This window comes from Heptranchias perlo, chromosome 17, assembly GCF_035084215.1.
Source record: "Heptranchias perlo isolate sHepPer1 chromosome 17, sHepPer1.hap1, whole genome shotgun sequence".
NCBI lineage: Eukaryota > Metazoa > Chordata > Chondrichthyes > Hexanchiformes > Hexanchidae > Heptranchias > Heptranchias perlo.
Genome location: NC_090341.1, coordinates 2696169 through 2712651, shown reverse-complemented (window position 1 = coordinate 2712651; position 16483 = coordinate 2696169).

Below are 16483 nucleotides of genomic sequence, written 5' to 3'. Positions count from 1 at the left end.
CCCATCCCTAGTTTCCCAATAACGGTTTTGATACAACTGAGGGGCTTGCTGGGCCTCTTCATTGGTGTGGGGACTGGAGTCACATATAGGCCCAGACCGGGTAAGGACGGCAGGTTTCCTTCCCTAAATGATAGTAGAGACCCAATTGGGTTTTTACCAGCTTTTTAAAAGTAAATTCAAGTTCTCAAACTGCCACGGTGGGATTTGAACTCACGTTCTCTGGATTATTAGTCCAGTAACAGGACCAACCACAACACCAACACACTTCAATCAGCCTTGGCTCAGTCGTAACGCTCTCACCTCTGAGTCAGATGGTTGGGGACTTGAGCCTCACTCCAATATCAGGAAGATTGATGATTAGAGAGACATTAATAGCAGGGCTGGATTTTTTGAGGGGGGGGTTGGGGAGGTTGAGGGATAAATTAGTGTTCCTCCCCTGTATCAAACTCAGGGCAACTCGGAATGGGCAATAAATGCCGGCCTTGCCAGTTACACCCACATCCAGATAATGAATAAAAACAATCATCTACTCTTCAGGAGAGTACGGGAGATTGGGGGGGGGGTGTGAAATAAAATGGGAATCTGAACTTTGACATATGCTGAGTGATGTAGATGTAATCAGTGCTTTCACCAATGTACAAACACTGCCCATTAACAGCATGTTGCCCAACTGTTTGTGGGACCTTGTAAACTGACGTGAGAAATGGTTCAAAAACAAGGCTCCTGTCAACATCACCGTCATTGGGAAAATTCCATGTGGCTGAGAGTTGGACCTCACCCAGCGAGGGAAATAACCTTGTGTAAGAGCAGTGAGCAATTGCAGGTTGCCCCATTGGTTATAAACCTCGATCTTCCAGCTTCATTCCTGTTTCTCCAACTCTAAAGGCGTAATGTTGCGATATCCCACCTCCAGTGTGCAGTGAGGGTGGGTCGGAGAATTGGGGCAATAGATTAACGGTCTTTACTGCAACCCACAAGAAAGAAAGGAAGGACTTGCATTTCTGTCGCGTCTTTCACAACCTCAGGACGATCCAGAGCACTTTACAGCTAATGAAGTACTTTTGAAATGTAGTCACTGTTGTAATGTAGGAAACACGGCAGCTGATTTGTGCAAAGCAAGATCCCACAAACAGCAATGTGATAAATGACCTGTATAATCTTTATTTAGATTTTTGCCAGGACACCGGGGAGAACTCCCCTGCTCTTCTTCGAAATAATGCCATGAGATCTTTTACGTCCACCTGAGAGGGCAGACGAGTTTAACGTCTCATCCGAAAGACGGCACCTCCAACAGTGGAGGGCTCCATCAGTACTGCACTGGGAGTACAGTGAGAGTGCTACCACTGAGCCAAGACAGACAAAGCCCTAGATAAGTGTTATCAGCCGAAGACTACTTGCAAACTGTACGAGCGAGAATCACTGAACAGGTCTCAGGGCAGGATGTACTCCAATAGTATGTGAGTGTTGTTTTTCTCATCATCAGTCAGGACGCAGTGATTTATTTGGAAAAGTTCTGAAGTGATTTGGATTCCAAGTGTAGGCAGCTGGAAGTTAAATCATGAAACTGGAATTTTCTTTGGGAAGTGATGGCATTTCAGGGTGTTCAGCCCTGCCAGAAACGTGGTTCATAACAAGAAGCCACAGGAATTTTTCTGAGTGAGTTTAAGTAGGAGACGAGATGGGTCCTGATTTCAACACAATGAGGATTGAGGGAGCAGGAAGAGTGTGTTGAAAGGTGGGGGGGGCGCGGGGGGGGGTTAATGGGAGTTTAGGAGGAACAAGAGGAGGAAATTCAGAGATGCGGTAACCATAAGGTCCGGTGTCTGCCATGGCTCAGTGGGTGGCACACTTGCCTCTGAACCTAGAAGGTCATGGGTTCAAGTCCCACTCCAGAGACTTGAACACAAAATCCAGGCTGACACTCCCAGTGCAGTAGTGAGGGAGTGCGACACTGTCAGAGGTGCCATCTTTTGGATGAGCCTTTAAACCGAAGCCCACGTCTGCACGCTCAGGTGGGTGTAAAAGATCCAGTGTAACAATTCGAAGAAGAGCAGGGGAGTTCTCCCCAGTGCACTGAGGCCAATATTTATCCTTCAACCAACATCATTAAAAAAACAGATGATCTGGCCATTATCGCATTGCTGTTTGTGGGATCTTGCTGTGCGCAAATTGGCTGCCATATTTCCTACATTGTAACAGTCACTTCAAAATTACTTCAGTGGCAGTAAAGCGCTTTAGTGCATCCTGAGGTTGGGAAAGGATCTGTATAAATAGAAGTCCTTTCTTCTTTCTACACTATTGTTCTGTTGCCCTGGGATGTCTGAAAGCCTTGTTCTGGATTGGCTTTAGTCTGTACCATGAAGTATCTCATAGACCTTCATAAAGGCCCCTCTGCGATGTCTCTTTCGAGAGGAGTCCACAGCTTGTTCAGCTGTTCCTCATGTTACCTCAACCTAAGGACATTCAGGGCAGTAAGAGGTTGACCCCCAGTACTAGTGGGAAGAGTTGCGGAGAGCGATTGGATGAGCGAGGAGTCCTCTGGAAAGAGACACCTCAGTGGGACCTCAGAGCTCTGAGACACTTCATGGGATACAGAAAGCAAACCCAGAACAAGGCTTTCCGGGGCTACAGAACAAGCTGGCACAAGGTCAGGGCATGAGGGGCATGTTTTGGACGGGCGTCAGGGAAGGTGAAATTACAGCTGGAACCATCTGCGAGGAAGGGTGGGTGAGGCCAATAGATTGGATTATTTAAGATATAACGAGGTGCTGCAATGGGGAGATGGTAGGGGTCGGAGCAAATGGTCAATGAGTGGTTCCCAGCTGGAGCTCCTGGATAATAATCAGCCATAACCGGTAAAATAGAAAGAGACAAAGAAGTTACAGCTTGTGTTGGGTACTGAGCCGCACAGAGCAGAAGGTTCCAGGTTCTGTCCCTGGACTCTGCTGACTTGGTCGATCTCAGTTGAGAAACAACTGGACTGTGACAATCTACCTCAGAGTGCCTGGGGATTTGTTGGGGGGGGGTGTTTTTTGGGGGGGCTGCAATATTTAATCCATGGCTTTAAGCCAACGTTAAAACTATGTTACTGAGCCTAATGGACAAGATTGATTAGTTCAGCTTTAGCCTTCCAGTTAAAGCCTTCAGTCTATGTTCATATGTCAGCCATGGCTCAGTGGGCAGCACTCTCACTTCTAAGTTAGAAGGTTGTGGGTTCAAGCCCCCACTCCAGAGACTTGAACCCCATAATCCAAGCTGATACTCCCAGTGCCAGTACTGAGGGAGTGCTGCACTGTCGGAGGTGCTGCCTTTTGGATGAGATGTTAAACCGAAGCTCCTCTCTGGTGGATGTTAAAGATCCCACCGCCACTGTTGGAAGAAGAGCAGGGCAGGGTGTCCTGGGGCCAATATTTATCCCACAACCAACATCACTAAAACAGATTATCTGGTCATTATCATATTGCTGTTTGTGGGATCTTGCTGTGCTCAGATTGGCTGACGTGTTTCCTACATTACAACAGTGACTACACTTCAAAAGTACTTCATTGGCTGTAAAGCTCTTTGGGACGTCCCGAGGTTATGAAAGGTGCTATATAAATGCAAGTTCTTTCTGTCGACGTTGGACATATCTTTCCATGCTCTTGCTGGGAAATAGTTTCATTGGCACAGGGGGCAGTGCAGCTGAGCCCGATCCTGTTCTCAACCAATGTCTCGCAGGATAATTTCCAACAGGAGTCATTTAATAGCAATCAGGTGAAGAATCTTCCTGATTTCCCTCCCAACCTAGGGGTGTTGATCTGAACCTTAATATTGCAACTACAATTCCCAGCTGAGTACCTGGGACCCTCTGTAGGGGAGACGTCCTCTACACGATCAAAATCGTCAATTCATTCTTTAACAGGATGTTTCTGATGTTTCCATACCGATTGCATGGAGCAAATCACCAGTCTGTACGGGTCGGTATCAGACCCCCCCCCGGTCTGTACGGGTGGGTATCAGACCCCCCCCACCGGTCTGTACGGGTCAGTATCAGAACCCCCGGTCTGTACGGGTCAGTATCAGACCCCCCCCCCCGGTCTGTACGGGTGGGTATCAGACCCCCCCCGGTCTGTACGGGTGGGTATCAGACCCCCCCCACCGGTCTGTACGGGTCAGTATCAGAACCCCCGGTCTGTACGGGTCAGTATCAGACCCCCCCCCGGTCTGTACGGGTGGGTATCAGACCCCCCGGTCTGTACGGGTGGGTATCAGACCCCCCCCACCGGTCTGTACGGGTCAGTATCAGAACCCCCGGTCTGTACGGGTCAGTATCAGACCCCCCCCCCCGGTCTGTACGGGTGGGTATCAGACCCCCCGGTCTGTACGGGTCGGTATCAGACCCCCCCGGTCTGTACGGGTCGGTATCAGACGCCCCCGGTCTGTACGGGTCGGTATCAGACCCCCCCGGTCTGTACGGGTCGGTATCAGACCCCCCCGGTCTGTACGGGTCGGTATCAGACCCCCCCCCCGGTCTGTACGGGTGGGTATCAGACCCCCCCGGTCTCTACGGGTCAGTATCAGACCCCCCCCGGTCTGTACGGGTCGGTATCAGACCCCCCCCGGTCTGTACGGGTCGGTATCAGACCCCCCCCCCGGTCTGTACGGGTCAGTATCGAGCTAATCGATGCATTTACCAAATCAGCCAACAGGATGAGCAAATTTGGTTTTTTTAAAGAGGGAACACAAGTTAAGAAATTATTAGATAGCGATTTCTTTGATTAATCATTAACTAAATTAATCTGGGAAAAACTGCTGAGTTAAGAAGTTACTTTCAGATCTTGCAGAATGTGACATCGCTGAGCTTGCTGATCACTCTGTCTGTAGCTGACTGCTCGATTGGACTGCATTTGGCCACCTATCATTTGGCAGAGTCCAAATTCATGTCGATGTTTCCCAGACTTTCTTTAATTTGCTTGGCAATTCAATGATACAATGATCCAGCTGAAATATTCACAGCCAACAATCCATCAAAGCTCTGCAGCAAACTCTCCCCGTCTACACTCTGCTTTACTTAGCAGTAACTCTCGCTGCGAAATGGCTTATCAGCTCTCTCAACAGGCCCCCCAAATGATTCCACATCTCTGTCTCATTATACAGGAGTCCTGCAAGTAATTGGTTCTTCAACAGGTGTCAGCTGTGCTTCTGAGTCAGAAAGTCGTGGGTTCCTGTCCCTCTCCAGAGACTTGAGCACAAAATCCGGGCCGACACTCCCGGTGCAGTACTGAGGGAGTGCCGCACTGTCGGAGGGTCAGTACTGAGGGAGCGCTGCACTGTCGGAGGGTCAGTACTGAGGGAGCGCTGCACTGTCGGAGGGTCAGTACTGAGGGAGCGCTGCACTGTCGGAGGGTCAGTACTGAGGGAGCGCTGCACTGTCGGAGGGTCAGTACTGAGGGAGCGCTGCACTGTCGGAGGGTCAGGACTGAGGGAGCACTGCACTGTCAGAGGGTCAGTACTGAGGGAGAGCTGCACTGTCAGAGGGTCAGTACTGAGGGAGAGCTGCACTGTCAGAGGGTCAGTACTGAGGGAGCGCTGCACTGTCGGAGGTGTTGTCTTTTGGATGAGATGTTAAATCGAGGCCCCGTCTCCCTGTCAGGTGGACGTAAAAGATCCCACAGCCATTATTCGAAGAAGAGCAGGGGGAACATAAGAACATAAGAACATAAGAAATTGGAGCAGGAGTAGGCCAATCGGCCCCTCGAGCCTGCTCCGCCATTCAATAAGATCATGGCTGATCTGATCCCAACCACAAATCTAAAGAACACAAGAAGTCGGAGCAGGACCCGGCCACATAGCCCCTGGGCCCTCTCCGCCACCCACAGGGCATTGACCGATCCGAACTCAGCTTCATGTCCAATTTCCTGCCCTCTCCCTCAAGTCCTGGGGCCAATATCTATCCCTCAACCAACATCACTAAAACAGATTATCTGGTCATTAGCACATCGCTGTTTGTGGGATCTTGCTGTGCTCAATTTGGGTGCTGTGTTTCCTACATTGCAACAGTGACTACACTTCAAAAGTATCGTTGGCTGTAAAGTGCTTCGGGACGTCCTGAGGACATGAAAGGCGCTATATAAATGCAAGTCTTTCTTTCTTATTATACAGGATTCCTACAAGTAATTGAATTTTCAAGCTTGCTCCCCCAGTGGCCAAGTGAGCAGGTGCACCTCAGGGTAAGTGGCGTCCGGCCAACAGAGGCCAGAATGTTCCAGGCGGTTCTGAGCTAGCCGATGGCAGCCAGGGCAGCAGTTGGAATGTCGTAACTGATCTGAGTGTCCCTGGGTTACTGCTGATTATTAACAAGGATTCACTGCTGGAAACCGTTCATTGGCTGAGGACAGTTATTGGACTTCACTGTACATCAAACTAAGGCGTCACACAGAGAATAATGAACAGGAGCGAGTAAGGAAATATCATTGAGGGGTTCAGAAGACATATGAGCTGCAAGATCTGAACCCCAAGATCGTTGGGATGAGGAGGGACTTTTGACTATTTAATCCAACCCATTGCAGCATCTCGTTGATCCTTAAATAATCCAATCTATTGGCCTCACCCACCCTTCCTCGCAGACGGTTCCAGCTGTAATTTCACCTTCCCTGACGCCAGTCCAAAACATACCCTTCATGCCCTGACCTTGTGCCAGCTTGTTCTGTAGCCCTGGAAAGCCTTGTTCTGGGTTTGCTTTCTGTATCCCATGAAGTGTCTCATAGAGCTCTGAGGTCCCACTGAGGTGTCTCTTTCCAGAGGACTCCTCGCTCATCCAATCGCTCTCCGCAACTCTTCCCACTAGTACTGGGGTCAACCTCTTACTGCCTTGATGTGAAGCCTAAATACTGCACACAATCCTCCAACTGTGGTCTTACTGAGGTTTTATATAAACTCATCATTACATCTCGACTTTTATATTCTATACATAGAAATGGTCGTTGCCTGGCAGTTATGTAACTCTAATGTTACATAGGCCAGGTCCAGCTGTTATCCTATCCAGGTCCAGCTGTTATCCAGGTCTAGCTGTTATCTAGGTCCAGTTGTTATCCAGGTCCAGCTGTTATCTAGGTCCAGCTGTTATCCAGGTCCAGCTGTAGGCTGACATGGGCTGCTTCATTATTGAAAGAGTTGTGAATGGAACTGAACACTGTGCAATCATTAGCAAAGGGCCCCACTCCTGACCTTATGATGGGGGGGAAGGTCACTGATGAAGCAGCTGAAGATGGCTGGACTGAGGACACTGCCCTGAGGAACTCCAGCAACAATGTCCTGGGGCTGCAGTGATTGGTTTCCAAAAACCATGACTATCTTCCTTTGTGTCACGTATGACTGTGGTCACTGACCCTCACTGAGCTCGGTTTTGATGCTATACTCGGTCGAATGCTGCCTTGATCGCGACTCTCCTCCATCATTAACCCTTGTTACAAGCTTGTGGATCAAGGCTCTGATGAGGTCTGGAGTTACATCGAGATTACAGCACAGAAACAGGCCATTCGGCCCAACAGGTCTATGCCGGTATTTATGCTCCACACGAGCCTCCTCCCTCCTTACTTCATCTCACCCTATCAGCATATCCTTCTATTCCTTTCTCCCTCATGTGTTTATCTAGTTTCCCCTTAAACGTATCTACACTATTCGCCTCAACTACTCCTTGTGGGAGCGAGTTCCACATTCTCACCACTCTCTGGGTAAAGAAGTTTCTCCTGAATTCTCTATTGGATTTATTAAAGACTATTTTATATTTATGGCCTTCCCCACAATTGGAAACACCTTCTCTATGTCCACCCTATGAAACCCTTTCATAATCTTGAAGACCTCTATCGGGTCACCCCTCAGTCATCTTTTATCTGGAGAAAAGAGCCCCAGCCTGTTCAGCCTTTCCTGATAAATATATCCTCACAGTTCTGGATCACCGTTGTGAATCTTTTTTGCACCCTCTCCAATACATCTCTATCCTTTCTCTAATATGGAGACCAGAACTGTGCACAACTGAGTCAAGTGGTTCTGGGCAGAATCCAAGCAGAGCATTGGTGAGTGGGCACAGCTTGGTGACTCCTCCCATCATTTTGCTGATGATTGGGAGGAGGCTGATTGGGCAGTAATTGGCAGCTTAGACTTGTTTTTTTGTGGATTGGACATACCTGGGCAATCGGCCACATTGTTGAGTAGGTGCCAGTGTCATAGCTGCCCTGGAACATCTTGACTAATAGATCAGCACTGGGATAGTGTCAGGGCCAAATCATGGCCACGTCCAGTGCACTCAGCCTCTCTCTAATGATAACACCCCAGGGGTGGTTTGATACAACTGTGGGGCTTGCTAGACCACTTCAGAGTCAACCACATTGGGTGTGGGGACTGAGTCACATGTAGGCCCAGACCGGCTAAGGACGGTAGGTTTCCTTCCCCAAAGGGCATTAATGAACCAGTTGGGTTTTTACGACAATCTGACAGCTTCATGGTCACTTTTACTGAGACCGGCTTTTTATTTCCAGATATTTTTAAGCTGACTTCAAATTCTCAGACTGTTATGGTGGGATTGGAACTCATGTTCTCAGGATTACTAGTCCAGTAACAGAACCACCACATCACCACAGCCCAACAATATTACCCCCTTCTCGCCTGTTCTTCTTCTACTTTGAACTCCCCTTTTGATTCAATAGGATCTCACGATCTTTAACCCTACCAGGCACAGGCCACTGAAGCCAGTTATTGCTCCTCAGTTGAGGACAGATGTCGGGCTCAGACGCGATGCCCCCCATGGTCAAATAGTCAACACCATGGACTGGCACTAGAACAATGGCCAAAGTAACTGGAGAGATCACCAAACTCAGCACATACTGGGGGACAGTCCTGGTCTGTATGGTACCAAAATAGGCAGTGAATTAATCCTCTGAACCATTGGTAGGGAGCATTCAGAAAGCATTCAGAGCAAAACAAGGCTGCTTTGGCCAGACTGTAATCACATCTGAAGAGAGATCCAGCTTTTAAAAACCAATAAATTCTCCAACAGCTGTTCTAAGTTAGCACTGGCCATGTAGAAGGTTGCAGACTTTGTCTGATACATCTCTTTTGGAACAATATCTCTGTCTCCTTCCCAAAAAGAAAAGAAAGACTTGCATTTCTATAGCACCTTTCACAACCTCAGGATGTCCCAAAGCGCTTTACAGCCAATGAAGTACGTTTTTTGAAGTGTAATCACTGTTGTAATGTAGGAAACGGGGCAGCCAATTTGCGCACAGCAAGATCCCACAAACAGCAACGTCATAATGACAGATAAGCTGTTTTAGTGATGTTGGTTGAGGGATAAATATTGGCCCCAGGACACCAGGGGGGAACTCCCCTACTCTTCTTCCAATAGTGCCATGGGATTTTTTATGTCGACCTGAGAGGGCAAATGGGGCCTCAGTTTAACTTCTCATCCAAAAGACGGCACCTCCTCCGTACTGCACTGGCAGCATCAGCCTGGATTATGGGCTCTAGTCTTCTGGACTGAGACTTGAACCCATGACCTTCATAACTCAGAAGACAAGAGTGATACCCACTGAGCCACAGCTGGATATTGTAGTTCTTCTGTCACGCCCGTCTATATAAAACATCTGGCACCAACAAAACAAACCGCGCAGCCTCAGATGGATTGAATTTCATTGTAGATCTGCGCTACGCTACAATAAATCAGACGGAGCGGGAAGAGGCAAAAACCAGGTCACTTCTTCTCAAGCTTCCCTTCATTGTATTTCATCAATCCGGCCTCACTCAAAGCCCAGGAGCTAAGACTGAAAAGACCCCAAATCCAGGTTTCAATTGTTCAATTGCCAATTGCCTCGGGGAAATTTCAGTCTCCCTGGGCTCAATGGTTTTCTTTGCCTTCAACAGCAAAAATTTGCATTTATATAGCGCCTTTAACGTAGTAAAACGTCCCAAAGCGCTTCACAGGAGCGATTATCAGACAAAATTTGACACCGAGCCACATGAGGAGATATTAGGACAGGTGACCAAAAGCTTGGTCAAAGAGGTAGGTTTTAAGGAGCGTCTTAAAGGAGGAGAGGTAGAGAGGTTTAGGGAGGGAATTCCAGAGCTTAGAGCCCAGGCAGCTGAAGGCACGGCCGCCAATGGTGGAGTGATTAAAATCAGGGATGCCCAAGAGGCCAGAATTGGAGGAGTGCAGAGATCTCGGAGGGTTGTAGGGCTAGAGGAGGTTACAGAGATAGGGAGGGGTGTTGGGCTGGAGGAGGTTACAGAGATCGGGAGGGGTGTAGGGCTAGAGGAGGTTACAGAGATAGGGAGGGGTGTAGGGCTGGAGGAGGTTACAGAGATAGGGAGGGGTGTTGGGCTGGAGGAGGTTACAGAGATCGGGAGGGGTGTAGGGCTGGAGGGGGTTACAGAGATCGGGAGGGGTGTAGGGCTAGAGGAGGTTACAGAGATAGGGAGGGGTGTTGGGCTGGAGGAGGTTACAGAGATCGGGAGGGGTGTAGGGCTGGAGGGGGTTACAGAGATAGGGAGGGGTGTAGGGCTGGAGGAGGTTACAGAGATAGGGAGGGGTGTCGGGCTAGAGGAGGTTACAGAGATAGGGAGGGGTGTCGGGCTGGAGGAGGTTACAGAGATCGGGAGTGGGCGAGGCCATGGAGGGATTTGAAAACAAAGGATGAGAATTTTAAATTTGAGGTGTAGCTGGACCGGGAGCCAATGTAGGTTCAGCGAGAAAACACTGAATTATAAGGGGCACTTCCACCATCCCAGCGGGGAGTGGCACCCAAAGGAGACGCGTTTTGGGGAATTGTGACTGTGCACACTATCGTTCATCGTCCAATCTGCACACTCGTAATTTCCACAATGCACTCCCTGGAAATGGCGAATCACCGAATCACCACCAGAATGGATTGTTTATCACAGAACCACAGAGGGGTTCCAGCACAGAAAGAAAGAACAAACTTGCACTTCTGTAGCTCCTTTCACAACCTCAGGACGTCCCAAAGTGCTTCACAGCCAATGAAGGAGACTATTCAGCCCATTGTGACTGTGCCGATGTTTTACCAAACCCATCCAAAGCTGATCCCACTGCCTCATGTTCTCCCCATGGTCCTGTATCTCCCTCTGCTTCAAGTATTTACCCGATTTTCCCTTAAAAGATGCACCAGTCTCTGCTTCTACCACTCCCCGTGGCAAAGCATTCCCTGCTCCAACTCTGATTCCGTGCTCTGTGCATATACATTCCTCCTAATCTCTTTACTCACTTTCTCAGTGACAATGGCCCCTCGTCACTGACTCCCCAAGCAAAGGAAATAGTCATTTCCTATTCACTCTATCAAAACCCTTTGTCATTTAAAATCTCCTCTTAGCCTTCTCTGTTCCAGTGGAAATATTCCCAGGATCTTAAGACTCTCCTCATGAGTATAGTTTCCCACCCCTGAGATACTTCATTACAGTCCTGCTTTTTGCATTGATGTGTGTTACTCATGGTCTCATCATTCACTGTTTGAATCGGTGATCTGGCTCAGGACCGTGCCAAGTAAATGAAGTGTGAGTGAACCTCCAGGAGACAGTCTTACATCGCCTGGACTGTACAGCAGTAGAACAGGCCAAGTTTCAAACATTCTGAGACCTACTGCACCCTCTGGGAATGTATTTAATTCATTTTAATAATAATTTTAATTAATGACTCTAAGATCATTGGCAGCAGAACCAGAGTGGGGGGGAGAGGAGGAGAAATGTTTTTTTTACGCAGCGAGTTGTTCTGATCTGGAATGCGCTGCCTGAAAGGGCGGTGGAAGCAGATTCAATAATAACTTTCAAAAGGGAATTGGATAAATACTTGAAGGGGAGAAAATTGCAGGGCTATGGGGAAAGAGCAGGGGGAGTGGGACTAATTGGACAGCTCTTTCAAAGAGCCGGCACAGGCATGATGGGCCAAATGGCCTCCTTCTGTGTTGTAAGATACCATTAATTCTATGATTCACCTCGCCCACTTCTGTTTTATGATGGTAGCAAAAAAGATTCATGTAGTGGCCTATCACACCTCTCAGACGCATTCCAAAACGCTTCACCCACAATAATTACTTTTGAAGTGCAGTGACTGTTATGTGGGCGAATGCAGCAGTTATTCTGTGCATGGCAAGATTCCACAAACAACAATGAGATGAGTGACCAGTTAATCTGTTTTGGTTGAGGGAGGACTGTCGGCCGGGACAGCGGGACATCTCCCTACTCTTCTTCAAATTGTGACATGGGATCCTTAAGTTGAATCACCGGAAGAGGAGCTCAGACCTCAGATGAAAGATTCATTTTAAGGACAGCATCTCTGACAATGCAGCACTCCCTCAGTACTGTACTGGGGTAGGGTAATGTAATGGTTATGACAGTGGACTAATAATCCCGACATTTGCTCTATTAATCCAGTGAATGCGAGTTCAAGTCCCACCGTGGTGGTTTGAGAAATTGACTTTAGTTTTGAAATAAAAAGCTGGTCATCAGTAAAAGTGACCGTGAAGCTGTCGGATTGTCGTAAAAACCCAACTGGTTCAATAATGTCCTTTAGGGAAGGAAACCTGCCGTCCTTACCCGGTGTGGGCCTATATCAGTCAGTATCAGCTGTGGCTCAGTGGGTAACACCCTCACCCTGAGTCAGAAGGTTGTTGGTTCAAGTCCCACTCCAGAGACTTGAGCCCATAATACCAGGCGGACACTGCCAGTACTGAGGGAGTGCTGCACTGTCGGAGGTGCTGTTTTTCGGTTGAGTTTTAAACTGAGGCCCTGTTTGCTCTCTCAGGTGGACATAAAAGGTCCCACTGCTTGAACCCATGACCTTCTGACTTAGACAATGAGAGCTACAACTGTGCCAGGTTGACAATCTCACTTCAAAATCTGCAAATGTGATGGGGAACTTCTAAGGAGGTGTGTTGTTGGGACAATGAAGAAGGAGAGAGCAGGATTGCTCCAGCAATGAGCCTGGACAACACGATGGTCTGAATGACCTCCTTCTGCACTGGAAACTTCCATGGTCCTGTACCGTTTAGCCATTTTTTCATTGAGAAGTCCAGGGGAAAGGTCAAAGTCCATAGGCTGAAAAGAGTAGGAGAGAAAATGAGGGTGATCAAGAAACAGTGATTAATTGGCCAACCTCCAAACTTCCAACCGCCAAAAACTTCAGCTCATCCAAAACTCTGCTGCCCGTATCCTAACTCCCACCAAGTCCTGTTCATCCATCACCCCCTGTGCTCGCTGACCTACATTGGCTCCCGGTCCGACAAGGCCTCAAATTTAAAATTCTCATCCTTCTGTTTGAATCCCTCCATTGCCTCGCCCCTCCCTATCTCTGTAACCTCCTCTAGCCCTACAACCCTCCGAGATCTCTGCGTGCCTCCAATTCTGGCTTATGAATACCAGATTTTCACCGTCCACCATTGGCGGCCGTGCCTTCAGCTGCCTGGGCCCTAAGCTCTGGAATTCCCTCCCTAAACCTCTCCGCCTCGCTACCTCTCTCTCCTCCTTTAAGACCCTCGATAAAACCTCCCTCCTTGTCCAAGCTTTTGGTCACCTGTCCTAATATCTCTTCATGTAGCAAACTTTTGTTTGATAATCGCTCCTGTGAAATGCTTTGGGACATTTTGCTACATTAAAGGTGCTGTATAAATCCAAGTTGTTGTTGTTAAGCCCAACTTGGGTTTTAAAGGCTTCCAAATTGTAGGAGGACTGAGGGAGAGAAGGAATCCCACAGATCTGAGGTCCTGGGAATGGGTTAGAGTAGGAGGTTGTGCTACAGTTGAACTAAATATGCTGGATGCCAAGATTAGGGCCAGGAAAAGCCATTTTCCATTCCCAACACTGACACCCCTCATCTCGAGATGGGAAAAAAAGAGTATTTGTGTTGGGGAAAGTTGGTAACTAAGCAACCAGGCAGCGAAGCCCATCAATGTTTCTGTAAGAAAATACCTCAAGCCCAAACTATCGAAGTGAAGGTTAAATCTTCTGGTGGCGACAGTTGCTCTGTTGTTGCTTCTTTTCAGGAAGTTACAGATTTACAGTTTGCTCAACAGAGAGGGTGAAGAGTTGATTGGAGCTAAAGGTCGGTGAGGACTCAGGAGAATCTGATAGTGATCATTGGACAATCGGCAAAGCCCCTTCTCGCCCCCTGCCCCGAGATGTGCCGACCTGGTTGGTTTTGTCTCCAGGAGTTGGAGAAACGGTGGAAGGAGGGTCGAAAATCGACTGACTCTAAAGAGCAGAGTGCAGCGAAGGCATCGACAGAAAGTGCAAGTCATGGGGGGAGAAAGAAATCACTAGGGCATCAACACTGGCTAAAAATGCCCCCACCTCCACCCACGAATCCAATTCAGATTTAACACGCACTTAAACACTCGTTTCTCTTACCACTGGGAATCTCTCTGCACCGACTGAGCACTGCAGGCTGTTGAGAAACCATAGGACGCGGTAGGGTTTTTGATGAATGCGTTGCTGCAGGACTCTAGCAGCCAGCAGTCTCCCCCCCTGGAGATATCACGAGCCTGTGCTCAGATTGCCGGCCCAGTCACTGCTCACGAACTTAGCTGCTCTGCTAACAATCAGCGGCTGAATCCCACAGAACAGAGAACAGCGATCTCCTCTCAAATAACCTCTCCTCCCCATGGAAGGATATTTAGAGGTGAAGAGACGGGTGGGGGGTTAGAACCAGAATCCAGACCCCAACCCCCACCCTCCATGTTTTCTTTTTAAACTTTTTTTCTCTCAAGATGCTCACAGTTGCTGGGTGCAGTTCCACTAGCATCTCCAACTATTCGACTATGGGAAGGCATCGTAACCGAGCCCGATCTGATACCCACCCGATATCCACACACCCATGTATGTTCCGGCAGGGATAGCAACAAGGAGCAGGGCCAAATTGCAGTCGTCCGAAGGCTCAGATCACTGCCTCAGTCAGACCACAGCTTCCTTCTTAGACTGAAAATTGTTGATCAAGTTATGCACCTTCATATTTTTATAGCCTTCCCTTCTGCAGTGGCCAAGAAAGAAAGAAAGAATGTGGATTTCTATTGTGCCTTTCACCACCTCAGGATGTCCCAAAGCGCTTTACAGCCAATGAAGTACTTTTGAAGTGTAGTCACGACCGAGGCCTCATCTGCCCCTCTCAGGTGGATGTAAAAAATCCCACGGCCACTAATGGAAGAAGAGCAGGGGAGTTCTCCCCCGGGGTCCCGGACCAATAATTATCCCTCAACCAACATCACTAAAAAGCAGATTATCTGGTCATTTATCACATTGCTGTTTGTGAGATCTTGCTGTGCGCAAATTGGAGGCCGCGTTTCCTACATTATAACAGTGACTACACTTCAAAAGTACTTCATTGGCTGTAAATCACTTTAGGATGTCCTGAGGTCGTGAAAGGTGCTATTTGTGAGAGGAAAATCATGTCTCACGAATTTGATTGAGTTTTTTGAAGGGGTAACCAAGAAGATAGATGAGGGCTGTGCAGTAGACGTGGTCTACATGGACTTTAGCAAAGCCTTTGACAAGGTACCGCATGGTAGGTTGTTACATAAGGTTAAATCTCACGGGATCCAAGGTGAGGTAGTCAATTGGATACAAAATTGGATTGACGACAGAAGACAGAGGGTGGTTGTAGAGGGTTGTTTTTCAAACTGGAGGCCTGTGACCAACGGTGTGCCTCAGGGATCGGTGCTGGGTCTGCTGTTATTTGTTATTTATATTAATGATTTGGATGAGAATTTAGGAGGCATGGTTAGTAAGTTTGCAGATGACACCAAGATTGGTGGCATTGTGGACAGTGAAGAAGGTTATCTAGGATTGCAACGGGATCTTGATAAATTGGGCCAGTGGGCCGATGAATGGCAGATGGAGTTTAATTTAGATAAATGTGAGGTGATGCATTTTGGTAGATCGAATCGGGCCAGGACCTACTCCGTTAATGGTAGGGCGTTAGGGAGAGTTATAGAACAAAGAGATCTAGGAGTACAGATTCATAGCTCCTTGAAAGTGGAGTCACAGGTGGATAGGGTGGTGAAGAAGGCATTCAGCATGCTTGGTTTCATTGGTCAGAACATTGAATACAGGAGTTGGGATGTCTTGTTGAAGTTGTACAAGACATTAGTAAGGCCACACTTGGAATACTGTGTACAGTTCTGGTCACCCTATTATAGAAAGGATATTATTAAACTAGAAAGAGTGCAGAAAAGATTTACTAGGATGCTACCGGGACTTGATGGTTTGACTTATAGGGAGAGGTTAGATAGACTCGGGCTTTTTTCCCTGGAGAGTAGGAGGTTAAGGGGTGATCTTATAGAAGTCTATAAAATAATGAGGGGCATAGATAAGGTAGATAGTCAAAATCCTTTCCCAAAGGTAGGGGAGTCTATAATGAGGGGACATAGATTTAAGGTGAGAGGGGAGAGATAAAAAAGGGTCCAGAGGGGCAGTTTTTTTTCACTCAAAGGGTGGTGAGTGTCTGGAA